General features: G+C 40.0%; 1 protein-coding gene across 2 annotated transcripts in view; it reads left to right on the forward strand.

Annotated features, from left to right (window-relative positions):
* LOC108759939 (uncharacterized) overlaps positions 1-13,276 on the forward strand; it is a 300,035-nt gene that overhangs the window by 231,918 nt on the left and 54,841 nt on the right. The window lies entirely within an intron of this gene.

Consider the following 13,276-nt stretch of genomic DNA (forward strand, 5'->3'; position numbering starts at 1 on the left):
GTCTTTCGTACGCAACGACAACGACGAAGTAATATATATGTGCGTATACGTGCGTACTGGGGCACGCAGTTAATCGCAAACGCGGGAGGAAACGCGTTTGCGCTCTCGCGCGATGCCGCTGGGAGGCTGCCGCGCGAGAGAGACGCGCGCGGGTAATTACGCGCGCGGGGACGACCGCGGAATGAAGGCGAGACATGACGTCGGGCTATTCCGGCATAACATAGTTGCCGGGCGATTATAATTTGTCGGTTAAAGGCCTTCGCGGAACTTGCGTGGTGCGTCTTCTGTAAATTCCTTTTGACTCGCGAAGCACTTTAGGGTATATTATAATCATGCATCCTTCTGCAGGGAATACGAGGCACGTTAGAAAACGGGGGAATTGCGTTTAAGTGCAGTCTCGCAAAATCGAGTAGTCTGTGTTACCGAGCATTTATCAAGTCCGCTTTAATTCCTTGATACAGTCAAAGCATTTCGAATAACGTTAAAAATTTTTACATTATTGTTTATTTACATTGATTGGGAAAACGTTCTTTTAATATATAGTATTGGTTATTGCGATAAATATCGTCACATGCCTCGGGCGATTAAATTAGTACACTGTTAAGGAGGTTCTCGTGTTTGATGAAATATAAGACAAGTCCATAATATACATGTAATACAAATGTTAATAATATCAATGATATCTAGAAAAAATTTTATTGACTTTTGCCGTACCATTTTGAAGATATTTAATTCTAAATTTATAGAATTTTACATTACAAGTTGGAGGCATAACCTTATTCTGTAGTTATTCTCTTTTAAATTGAGACACTTGCGTATAAGACAGCAATTTAAAAATTGTTGCAATTATAAAGTAAACACTTAAGTTTGTTCTCGTAAAGTTACATTTAAACTGACCGTATAGTTACAAGAAATTTATATGCTTCAATGAAAAAAAGCTAGAATATATGTCAAATGGACGATGCGTATACATCAAATAAACATCTTACAACTTTTATTTTGTCATTTTGAAAATATTTAGTAAACATATAAAATTAACAATAATTATGTATAATGACACATAAGACATCGTTAGTAATCTTTTCATTCCATTGTTTTAATTGTTTTACATATTATTATGAATAAACTGTTTAGAATTGACTAGGAAGTAGCGCGAGAACCTCCTTAAAAATAAAATGTTAATTTCAACCTAAAGACATACAGTGTGCCTGCTTAAGCAAGACTTGCTTTGACTGAATATGTAGCCTTCTTCGTTTATCTATGTTAAAAATTTTAATTACTACATCACATTAACGTAACGACGTTCTATAAAAATGATAATGAGTCATTAATATAACGTTATCGGGAGTCAACGCTGCGTTACGTTTTACATCTCTGCATTCACAGCGTGTGTGCGAGCGTCGTCCTCGAGCGTGTACCGCGCGTCGGCATTTTTATTTTTGCGTGCCGCACCGAGAGACCGACTCTCGCCGTTTTCTTGACAAGGACATTACCTCCGGCCCGGCGAGACCGAAGCGGAGAGGCTTAACTTTGATAAATCCCCGCCGGGATTTGACGCCGGTACCGCGTTGCGCGCGTGTCTAAAACAAACGATGACCGTGGCAATTAATCTCCGCGCGTCGATGTAAATGCACGCGGATAAACCGAATCTCGCGAATATCTCGCGCGAGAAGAACGCGGTGCTAATTGCTCGTTAATCGACGCGGGGGTTCGTGCAAAACTAGCGTTCGAGGTAGAGTATCGACGCGGCGACGCTATTGCGCGATCGCATAAGCGCTTCGAGGACTGGAGGGAATTATATTTCTGGAGATTTCATCATCGTTTTAATCTTAATTAATACGTTCCATGCCGTGCGAGTCGGTGACCCACGTTAGAATTTCCCGTTCAGGCTGTTTGCCTGAACTTCATTCTATAAAAAGAAATATACCTATATAGTTATAATTTTTATATCGTATGTGGATATATAATCATGATATATGATACAATATTGATACAGTAGACTTCTTCTTTGTAACAATCATTTTGGTAATTTTTTAACCATTACGAAATACTTAACAAATGTAATAAACGCAATCAAGAGTACCGTGGGTCATCAGTAATTCACGCTTAAAATTGGTCCAGCATGTTCAAATTACAAAGACAATATAAGTTAGAGTGAGATAGTACATGGAAAGAAAGGTTTTGGCGAAGTATCTAATCAAAATAATTATCAAAATAATTATGTAGGGCGCTCAAACCGGTTGCTAGAATGTCAAAACTTTTTGTAGTTACAGCTCATCGTGCTTGAAATTCCTATACGTAATTATTTTAATGGTCCAGCAAAATTATTTCCAGATCTATATCTAGCTAAATTTTTTAATACTTCAGTAAAATCGTTCTTTTCGTATATATATATAAGGAGTGTGTGATTTAGTTTTGAGAGGGTTTTGAGATGGCACTAATGTCAGTGTTGTTGAATACATTCCAATCACAGCTATTACTTCTTAATACTGTAATATTATTATCCATGATTTTTAGTCGTTTACTAATAATAGACGTAGTAAACATCGTGTTTATACCATTTAAAAAATAAAGCTTCCTAAAAAGCATTTTCGACATGCGTTGCTTTTGTTTTTTAATCAGAAGAAAACGATGGCTGAAGGTCACAAAATTCTGATAGAAACTTATGATGATATCGCTCCATCCATTAAGACATGTGAATATTGGTACTATATCGATTCAAAAATGGTGATTTCAATGTTAACGACGAAAGCTGGAAAATGCAGATTTGTAAGGATTATTGAACGAAAATCCAGCGCAATCGGAACTTGCCAAAGAATTAAACGTTGATCGTACAACAGTTATTAAACGTTTACATGATATATTTAACTAAGTTTTTAAGATAAAAAAACCCTTAAAACTAAATCACACTCCTAATATATACAGGGAGACAATACATGTATATACTTTCTCTCTCACAAGATTTGGATAAGATCGCTCGCGGCCGCTAGCTCTGTTTCTAAAGTTTCGGAAGAAAGGCGTTTTAGCACACGTCTGCGCCAGGTATCGGACTGCCTTGCGAATGTCCGATTTTACGAGACACGGAGTGAGGCTTGCCGCTTTCTTGACAGCGACATTACGAGTCGGTAGGCCGACAAGCAGGCAGGCAAGCAAGCAAGTAAGCAAGCAAGCAGGCAGACCGGCGGCCGGAGAAGAGCCAGTTGGTCACAGTGGTTGCTTCTGCCGCGAGCGGACTCGTATCCATTTCCATACAATGGCAACCGCGCGCCATTTCCATACGCGGGTCGCGCTCGTGGTTTCACACGCGCCACGCTCGGTTTTTCGCAATATCGAAGTTACGTGCGAAGTTACGTGCCTGCCTGCGTGCGTAGTGCGTGCGTGCGTGTCTGCTTGCGAGCGAGCGTGCGTGCGTGCGTGCGTGCGTCGCGACGAACGAGAGACCGCGCGGAGCATCGATCCGAACGCGCGTTGCACGCGTTGCCTTTCTCGGCGGGAATTAGAACGTCGTTAAGTCCGCGGCTCGAATTTCTCGACTCTTTGTTTGTACGCTTCTAATTATCCGCGATGTCTGTTAAATCGTTCACCGTTCGCGCTTTTACATTCAATCCTTTGCCAGAAGCGTCAATGTAGATCGGTGATCAACCCGTGATACGTAATATAGAACGAGCAATGGAATTTTAGTCGGCACGCAATAAACTTTCCGTCATAACCGACTCTTATCTTTTCATGAATTCATTAGAATAATAATAATAATAATAACAATAGCAAAAACTTTATTATGTAACGTTATAAAGAAAAAAATTACAGCAAAACGAAATAAGAAGAAAGATGCGTAATCAAAAGATGAAGTATCGATAATAATGTTTACTCTCTCTAAAAGTGAAATGCATTTCAATCTGCAGAAGTCGCGACCTCTAAAAATGAATCAGTGTATTATTACTGGAAAATGGTAAATATTCGCTGATGATTATATCAGTTATAAGTGTAGCATTGAAGTCAGTAATACACTGATTTATTTTTAGAAAATAAGAACCTAAACTTGGACGTAAAAATTAGTGAACTAATTAAATAACAAAAAAGACAGAAAATAGAAATAAATAGAATGAAATATTCTGAAAAATATACAAAATATACATATAAAGTAAGAGCAGATATAAGAGGTAAATAAAATAACTAAATATAAAAAATACGCAAATTTTTACACATATGTTTCGTTTTTCAGTCTTACTTTACTTAAAAATTTATAATCAAAAGATTAAAAAATGGCGAATCATAAAAGTAGAATTAGTTCAACAAAAGTTCGTTGTACGCTGACTAAAATTTTGATTTTATAACACTAATTCGTTCGTATATCTTCATTAGTTCGGACCAATACTTGAACGGTCGGAGAGCAGCATGGTAGCGAGACTCACGATCGTGCATAAGGGAACGCACGTGAGATTTATGTGTAAGAGTCGCTGTGACTTAACGACAGGCCGCTGCAGCATCCGTGGATCCGTGCCGTGCAGTCGCGGCTGATGTACGCGACTGAGGTATGGCGATTGACAATGAGTGTTCCCGCCGTAAATTTATTCCTGTGGAAAACGACAACGAGGACGACAGTGATACGCGTGTTGTCGTGCCAACGCAGCGCGACATCGGGCGGAAGTCGTACGCCTCGTGGCATCTCGCCGCGCAGACTCTCTCGCCTGATTGATTGCTCGAGTACGCGTGTGCACGCCTACCGCGCGCATATTAAATCCCTTCTCACCGTTATTAACCGTCCCGCTGCCGGCCTCGGCATCTACTTAACGTTACGTATTCCGCGAGTCGTTACGCGCGCGCGTATGTGCGTACCAGCCATCCGAGCACGGCTCATCTAGACGTAATTAGGAATGCAAGCGCATAGTGCGAAATTTGTCCGACTAAGACGCGCATACAAATATTTTATTTTCAATATTAACCCTTATCGTACCAATATAAACCAGTTAATATAAAAATCAAGACTCTATTTCATAGTGTGTAATACATTGCTTCTAATGAAAACAATACTAAGTAAAACAATCAAAACCGAAAACCGACCCTTCTAATCCTGACTTGCATTATTTGCACTATTTGTTTTTTTTTTTCAAATAATAGTTTTCTTCTTAATTTTTCCTCTTCTCGTTGAATGGTATCAGTCGCTCTCTTATTGACGTATCATTAAGATGACAGCTCATCAGCTGATAAGGAGATAGATACTATGTTTCCTGCAAGGAAAGATTTTGCTGAAGATCTAAAAATTTAATTAGAAACAAATCTGAAAATAACATTGCTGGACCATCAAAATAATTACATTGGAATCTCCAGCATGATAAGCGATGCTGCAAAAAGTTTTGACATTCTAACAACCAGTTTGAGCGTTCTACTTAATTATTTTGACGATGCAAAATTTTCAGATCTATACCTAGCTTTAAATGCTTCAGCAAAATCATCCTTCCTGAATATATTTGTGTGTAAATATATATATTTGATTCCGTGTATCAATTTTGGGACTCTTATCTAATTATACAGCATAAAAGGCGGACTATCTTACGTCCGAAATTTGGGATCAATGTGGCTTATAGGTCGATAACCGTCACGGTTGTTTCCCTTTGTGAAGCGGCAGAATTCGGGGCGAGGAGAGGTCGCGGCTCGTAACTCGTACGAAATCTCCAGTCGGTAACGTGATTTTTCTTCGTTAGGTATAGAATAAGAGAGAGAGAGAGAAAAGTCGAAAAAGGAGGAGAGCACATGGGCGGTGCTCTCGCGGGGGACCCGATTTCGTAGGATTGCTTCCCGGTATTTTGACCGTGCCGTTTGGAGAACGTTTTACTTTACTCACGAGCGGCAGGTGACACGCCGAATAGCCGACCACCATGATCGCGAACGACGCACGGCGAATTTTATTATCTCGTTCTGGCCCCGTTTCTTCGTGACCGCTCACATTTCACTGTGCTCTCAGGAAAGTCGAGAAACCTTTCGTTCGGACAGCGAATTATGCTATATATAATCTTGCACGGTCAAAAGGAAAGAGGAATGACGTCAAAATCGAACCTCTTTCATACTAGATTTTATGAAGTATTGACTGAATGCACTTAAACGTGTTATAACAGATTAAAAATATGCGGGGCTCTGTTGAAGGTAGCAAAGTAGATATCAGGACGTGAAAATATCGAGGCTGATAACACTGTTAAAAATCTGTTTTCTTTTCTGAAGTATCATGGCACACACGCCGAAGATTTTTTTGCGCTAAACACAATGTCGTCGTCAGAATTTGTATAACGCATTATAATTTTTAATAAATTGGGGTGCTTTTTGGTCCATTTAATTCTAATTTACTCAAAATTCTGATGTACTACGCAAATTTCCACCAAGGGCATCGTGTTTAATACGAAAACATTTTTGGGATGCATTATGACATTTTGGAGAGAATTTGTATGTTGAACAAGCTTGACAAATGTAATCACCCGTGAATTGGCGGGTAAATTTAGTAATACTTGTCAAGCTGTCGTATAGAATGTACGAAATTCTTTTATGTCAAGAGAATTTTAATGGTTAGTTGAACGAAGCCATATATTTCCAGGCATCCTCGACCTGTTCACCCCTTCCGTAAAAGCCCAGATATAAAAATAGAGCGCGTGCACGTAAATGTAAGAATGGCAATTTGCGTGTCAGGCTGGCGACTCGACAGTAGAGAGCGCAAAGTTCGAATCGAGATAACGAACGTCGCTGATTTCCCGTTCAACGACGGCACTCGTGCGCGCAGTGGCGCACCGAGAATCGAGGCGAATGTAACGAGGTGACAAGTTGACGCGTGATACGTGCCAACGCGCCACTCGGACCACGCTCGTTGGTTCGTGCGTCTTTATTCGCGGGAACGAGAAAGGGGATCGATCGATCGCGAAGCGAATGGAGAACGCGGGTATCGTGACCGACCGAAGCGAAGCGACGCGACGCGACGTCGACGTGTCTTCCGGGAGGCGTCGCGGAGGCGATTTCGCGCGGAGACTTCGGGGTTGGTTAATTTTGTTCCCCGCACACCCGCCTTCGTACCTTCTTCTCCGGCACGGTTTCCTATTAGTGATCACGAATGACTCGGTTATACGTATCCGAGACTCTATTTTCCCCTCTTCCGTCCCTTCCTTTCCCCGCGCAACAAAACTCATTAAGCGTCTGTCCGTTTGTTCCGATATGTTAGCGAGGCTCGCACGTATGCGTCCGCGGTGGAAGTTGTAAACGAATTAACGATGTGTCGTGGCCGTGGCCTGCGCGCGCGCGCGCGATGCCATCGCACTGCACCACCGTCGCCGGCCTGGTGGAATGCAATTCCGCGCACAATTAGCCGCCTAGGAAGCGACAGGTTCCCTGGCGATCGGTTTATGCCGCCGCACCGCACCGCGCGCCGTGGGCGGAAACTGTCTTGTATCGGGCCACGGTCGTTAAACTCGCGGCGCAACGCAGTCCAGTATGTGTGTCGTAAATTGATATCGGTCCAACCGGCTATTACCGGCGGTCACCGTGAACTAATGTCGATTAACGATGTTCGCTAAAATTACCTGCACTGAAAGAACAGATTGATCGCTGCAACAATTTAGGTAGTAAAATATGGCATAGCATTTTTATATGGCTGCAGCAACTAGTTTTTGGTGGTAGCAGCAAATTTTTAGTTGTGTTGGCCTATCGAAATCATATATTGACATTGTGGATAGGCTTACACAACTAAAAATTTGCTGCTACAACCAAAAACTAGTTGCTGCAGCCATATAAAAATGCTATGCCATATTTTATTATCTAAATTGTTGAAGCAGCCCTCTTTTTTTTCAGTGTGTGCTTCTACCTATTCGGTACACGTGACGCGCTGCGTTATGTTATGCATTGTAGCGAGATGTATAGCAATTTTTGGGGGATAAAAATTCTGTTGAAAATGACTTAATTTTATCGGGGACTGTTTTACACGACAAGGGCGATTTTTGCTGAAGTATGTAAAAATTTAGTTAGATACAGATCTGAAAATAATTTTGTTTAATTATCAAAATAATTATGTAGTATATAAACGATGCTGCAAAAAGTTTTAACATTCTAGCATTGAACGTCCTACATAATTATATTTTAGCAAAACCTTCTTTTCATATAAAAAAACTTAATAATAGAAGTAGGAAACATATCGATTAACAGTCTTTACAATTATAATTGATAAGTACAGAAGTTGTGCGCTGCAGCTTTAGTAGCTGCGAATTGTGAAGCACGATTTTTATGTAATTTTTATAGAAAAATTGGCTCGTGTACATGCAACGTAATATAATTAATACGTCAAGGCTTTTTTTAAACATTATTGGTTCCAATCACAGCTTTGACTAGGAGAACGTCGAAATTTTAGATCACAAGATAAATTTCCGAAAAAAAAACCATTTCGGAAATGAGTCACATAAAAAAGCAAAAAAAACGGCATAAATTTAATGAAGGATACTGAGTTGTTAGATCGATCTTATTTTAACATACTTGATGACATACACTAATTAAGCTTGTAACGTTTTCATACTTGTTTATGTCATGACTTAACGATATGTATTCTTTGACCTATATCAGACCATTTCAAAACGTCTGACAATCAAGAGCTGTTTTATTATACACGTTGACACAGTTTTTGATTTTGATTCAATAGACTATTCTATATAAATTAATGTAAGTGTGAACATAACTTTTCATTATTATTTAATTAGTTATATTAATCATTTAATTATAAATTAGAATATAGTAGAATAGTGGTTGAAGAAATCTTCGATCGGACTGTCGTATTTTTTATGAAATTGTTGACTGAACTGGATTCTCGATAACAACCGAGGAATTAAGTAAAACACACTTTTATAATTTGAACTTTCAAACTTCTAACTAGATACCTATTTCGATCCGTAATATCTAAACAAAGGAATAAGTATATAAAATTAGCCTAGAGCGATAATTTTTATTATAAATTTGTTAACTTTGGAAGGGGTTATATAAAAATGTTATTATGTGTATAACTGAGGAAGACTTTGTAAGTCGAAACGTTTGGAAATTTTTTCATAGCATTGTGCTTATTTAATTAAAAATTAATTTTATTTTATGAGTTAACTATAATTTCTCGTTCAAAATGATCCGTAATATCTAAACAAAGGAATAAGTATATAAAATTAGCCTAAAGCGATAATTTTTATTATAAATTTGTTAACTTTGGAAGGGGTTATATAAAAATGTTATTATTTATATAACTGAGGAAGACTTTGTAAGTCGAAACGTTTGGAAATTTTTTCATAGCATTGTGCTTATTTAATTAAAAATTAATTTTATTTTATGAGTTAACTATAATTTCTCGTTCAAAAAAGCCTTGACATATTAATTAAATTTATGTCATTTTATTTTCAAGGTATTTTTAAAGAATATAAAATATTTTAATTATAATGAAAACTTTGCGCTAATATTTAATATAGTATTTTATAGTGTTAATTATATTCTTACTATAAAAGCATATTTTTTACGTTTCATCTATTAGACATTTTCGCGAAAATTCTACTTCGCCGAAACAACAACACGTTGGTTTGCAATCACCTAGAATTAGCATAAATCGGACGTTTCGGCAAATTGTAGATGATCTATGCGGTCGGGCGTGTTCTATTCCGCGAAGCATGTCCCCCATGTTTCGTAACGTCATGGGTGAAGAACAGGTGGACAGTTTTCGAAAATTATAGATCAGGCAAGACTTCTGAAAATTGCCCGCCAATTCCACACTTCGCCGTTTTCATTATGGTGTCGTGACGGAGGTCAAAAAAAAGGAAGGAGGAAGATATCCAGGAAGGCGAAGAAGGCATTTCGGACAAATTACCGGCGGGACCGTTGCACAGCGGAGAGCCTGGGTTATGGCCCTCGTAGCTCCTAAGACCAATTATTCGGACAAACCTAATTATATCTGCCTCCACCTCTCGTCGTCCTTTTTCCTGTTTGCCTCATAAAAAGCGGACAGGTTGCTACGAAGTTTTCGATCTTGCACTCGGAAGCCGGGCAGATGTCGCTCGGTGTCTATAAATGTCAATATTTTACGCGTGTCTAGAGATAATGGGATAATTAACAGTTTTAATAGCTTTCATAGGACGCGCGGCGCATTTACATAATCCAGTATATTTACAGTACGTTTTACAGGATACACGAATCTCATTATCTCGTTTGCAAATACATTTTATTCCAATTTTAGCGTTTTAGCAGATACTAATATTGACGGTAGCCGTAATATCCGCAGCTGATTGCGATTCGCAGCAGCGTCCAACGTTTGATCGGAACAAACAGGAGAATACTGTATTATACAAATAAAAAAACGGAGGTGACTCTGATTATTTTGCCCGTCACATATCAAACGTCAGAGTTATAAACTGCGCGTTCGATGAAACTTGTCTATTCCACCGCTGTGACAGTCATATCCATTTCAATCGTTGAAATTGAATCTATATCTGATTTTCTAACAATTCTTTTATGCAGTAAAATGAAACAATATAACAACAGTGACCCAACCCAAAAAATTTTAATCTTATATATATAAAAGGACAAAAACTGTTTTTCAACTTTACAGAAAATTATTAATTAATAATATCGGGGCAAAAAAAAATATATTCTTTACATGATTAAATGTCATTTCATTATTTCACAGCCCCTAGAAAACCTTTTTGAATTGTGACGATTTTGATGATCTTTGTATGAATTTAATTAGTTAATATTTGATAATTAATAAAGTAATATATATTTAACTCATTCATAATAATAACTCGAAAATCACATTTTTAAATTGTGTCAATCACTTTTTAAATAAGGGAGCAATATAATCTTGCAATATTTATGTTTATACAGTACATTTTTATTACATAGTTGTATTTTTTAAATTTGTTAAAACAGCTTTCCTCTTGCATGAAAATAATCAGGGCAAAGTCATGCTATTTGCTCAGCGAACCTTTTACTTCTTTGAAGTGTATTTCGAAGTAATCAGTTCCTTCTCCTCTTCCTCTGTCTCTTTCCTCGAATGATTAAGAAAAAGAAGCGGTTAACAATCGAAATGAAGTTCGAACCTGTTGAAAGAACCGGCACGAGGAACGTCGGCTCTCCGGGTCGCCAGCTTTAATTTGGACGGCTGACATATGGCAGCTTTCGGACGCGCTGTGGCCTGCGCACGACTGACGTTACGGCATAGTCGACGACAGGCGATCTGCGGTTTCTGTCATTTACCGATAATCACTCGGTGTATTCACCCTGTGTACGCGCCGCCGAAACCCCTACCAATGCACCGTGGAGCGCGGTCACGTTCTAGCTTCCGGCCACGAAGGTAAGCGCTAAGCCTACCGATACCGCGCCGGTGCGCAATGGTCGTCAAATTGTTCCCGGTCGTCCCCGGAAAGATGACACGTGGCCATGACTCGGTCTCGGTCGTTACTTTTATTACTATGGGTATTGCTTCCGGTCGAGGTCCCCGGGGGACAGGCCGGCACGGAAGCGCGGCGAGCGAAGAGTACCTTGCCGAACAAGCGTTATCTATCATCGGTCTATCGAACAGGTGCTTGTAGATAGGAGCCCCGAAAATAAGATTTCCATCCTTTCATCACACGATCATGGCAGTACAGTACACTATATTCATTACCACGACTCGAGAGCTCCTTTCAACGCCGAGAAACGAAAAGACAATTGTCTCTACGATTCGGCAAACGGATTCGTTATGTAATGTACATCGTCACGTGTCACTTGCGTTACCATATTGTTATAGACAGGTGTGGACATCGATATTGTAGTGGAGAAAGCGTTGAGAGAAAGTAACCCAAATAACGTTCGTTAGAAATTTATTCGATTCTATAAATATATAGTCGTAATAATCTCGACAATAAAAGAACGTGTAATTTAGAGTAGATATTATATTCCCGAGAGTACGTGACTTCGAAATTATTTTCCGCGCTGCATGAATTTTTGCGGAATCTTTATGGAATGAAACATTCACGGTTAAATGCACGCGAACCCAACGACGTCCAATTTCGATTACTTTACTTATTACGCGGGGGCGAAGTTTTGGCGTGGTGCAATTTCTGCCTGCGACTCGGTCTCTTGTCTCGTGCACGACATCTCATACATTGCTGGTTTCGCCGGCAAACCCTTGAATAATTCACGGTAAAGTATCGCCGACTAGCTGGCTGGCTGGTTGGCTTGGCTGTTCTGGCTGTCAAGTCGCTATAGCACGGATCCGCGGTGCGCTTTTCATTTCCAGTCGGCTTAACGCTCGTGTCGCACGCGAAAACGACGGGACGACGAGGAAATTAAGGGCTCTCGAGGCCGTCACGACGAGAAAAACGAAGAGCTCGTCCTCTCTCGACGAGGGCGACTGTCCAACCCTCGTTCCACGAGCACGAGGAACGATCTCTAACTCGACTAAGCGGATCCCTCAATGTTCTCCCTACGGTCGACACGACACCGTCGACGTTGCCAGCAGGATCACCCTTTCGTTCTTCCGCCTGTCTCCTCGGCGTCTTTATCCTTTCTTCTTTTATTTTTCCTTTTTGTTTTTAATTTCGACCAGCATTTAGCCAGCGATGGTAAACATTCGAGACACGCAAGCGAACGTGTCGCCCGTCCCTCGCAGATTGCAAAGGGGTTCGACCCACCCTAACGTTTCGCTTTTTCATAATAAAATCGTCATACGGTGCCCCTGATTGGCTGGAATCGCTCGAAGGGTCCCACAATGTACCGGAGGCTTGTCCACACCAATATTCGAGGGGCGAGGGTGAGAAAGAGACACGAAATATGCTAGAAGAAGAGAGTGAATAAGGGTAAAAACGGCAGAGAGAGAGAACGCGACACATTGGCTCTCTCCTGTCTTATGCTCGGAGGCTGTCATTGTGTAAATAGGGCACACCAAGAGACACACGCCCCACGCATTGTGTGTGCCCTCTCGTCTGAAGGGGCACCCTTCTATCCCCTTTGACAAAGGGTTGTCCCGGTCTCGCGCGGTCGCTTTAAAACTGAGTTTTTTATTCAGCCGACAGGAAAGCGGCCATCATAGGCGCTGCCACATTCCCTGTCCTTCGCCCTTTTTTTTTTGCGAACGCATGCGAGTACGATGGCATTCTCTTCCTGACGACCTTCTGTTTTGTTCGCTATATCCGTAAATAATTGATAGGAAAATTTATTTCCAATCTGTGAAAGTAATTTCTAATTCATGGCGGATACTATGAACGTTATAACTGTTAAAAATAAAATGTTATTATAATTTTAACTT

This window comes from Trachymyrmex cornetzi, unplaced genomic scaffold (assembly GCF_001594075.2).
Source record: "Trachymyrmex cornetzi isolate Tcor2-1 unplaced genomic scaffold, Tcor1.1 scaffold21, whole genome shotgun sequence".
NCBI classification, from domain to species: Eukaryota; Metazoa; Arthropoda; class Insecta; order Hymenoptera; family Formicidae; genus Trachymyrmex; species Trachymyrmex cornetzi.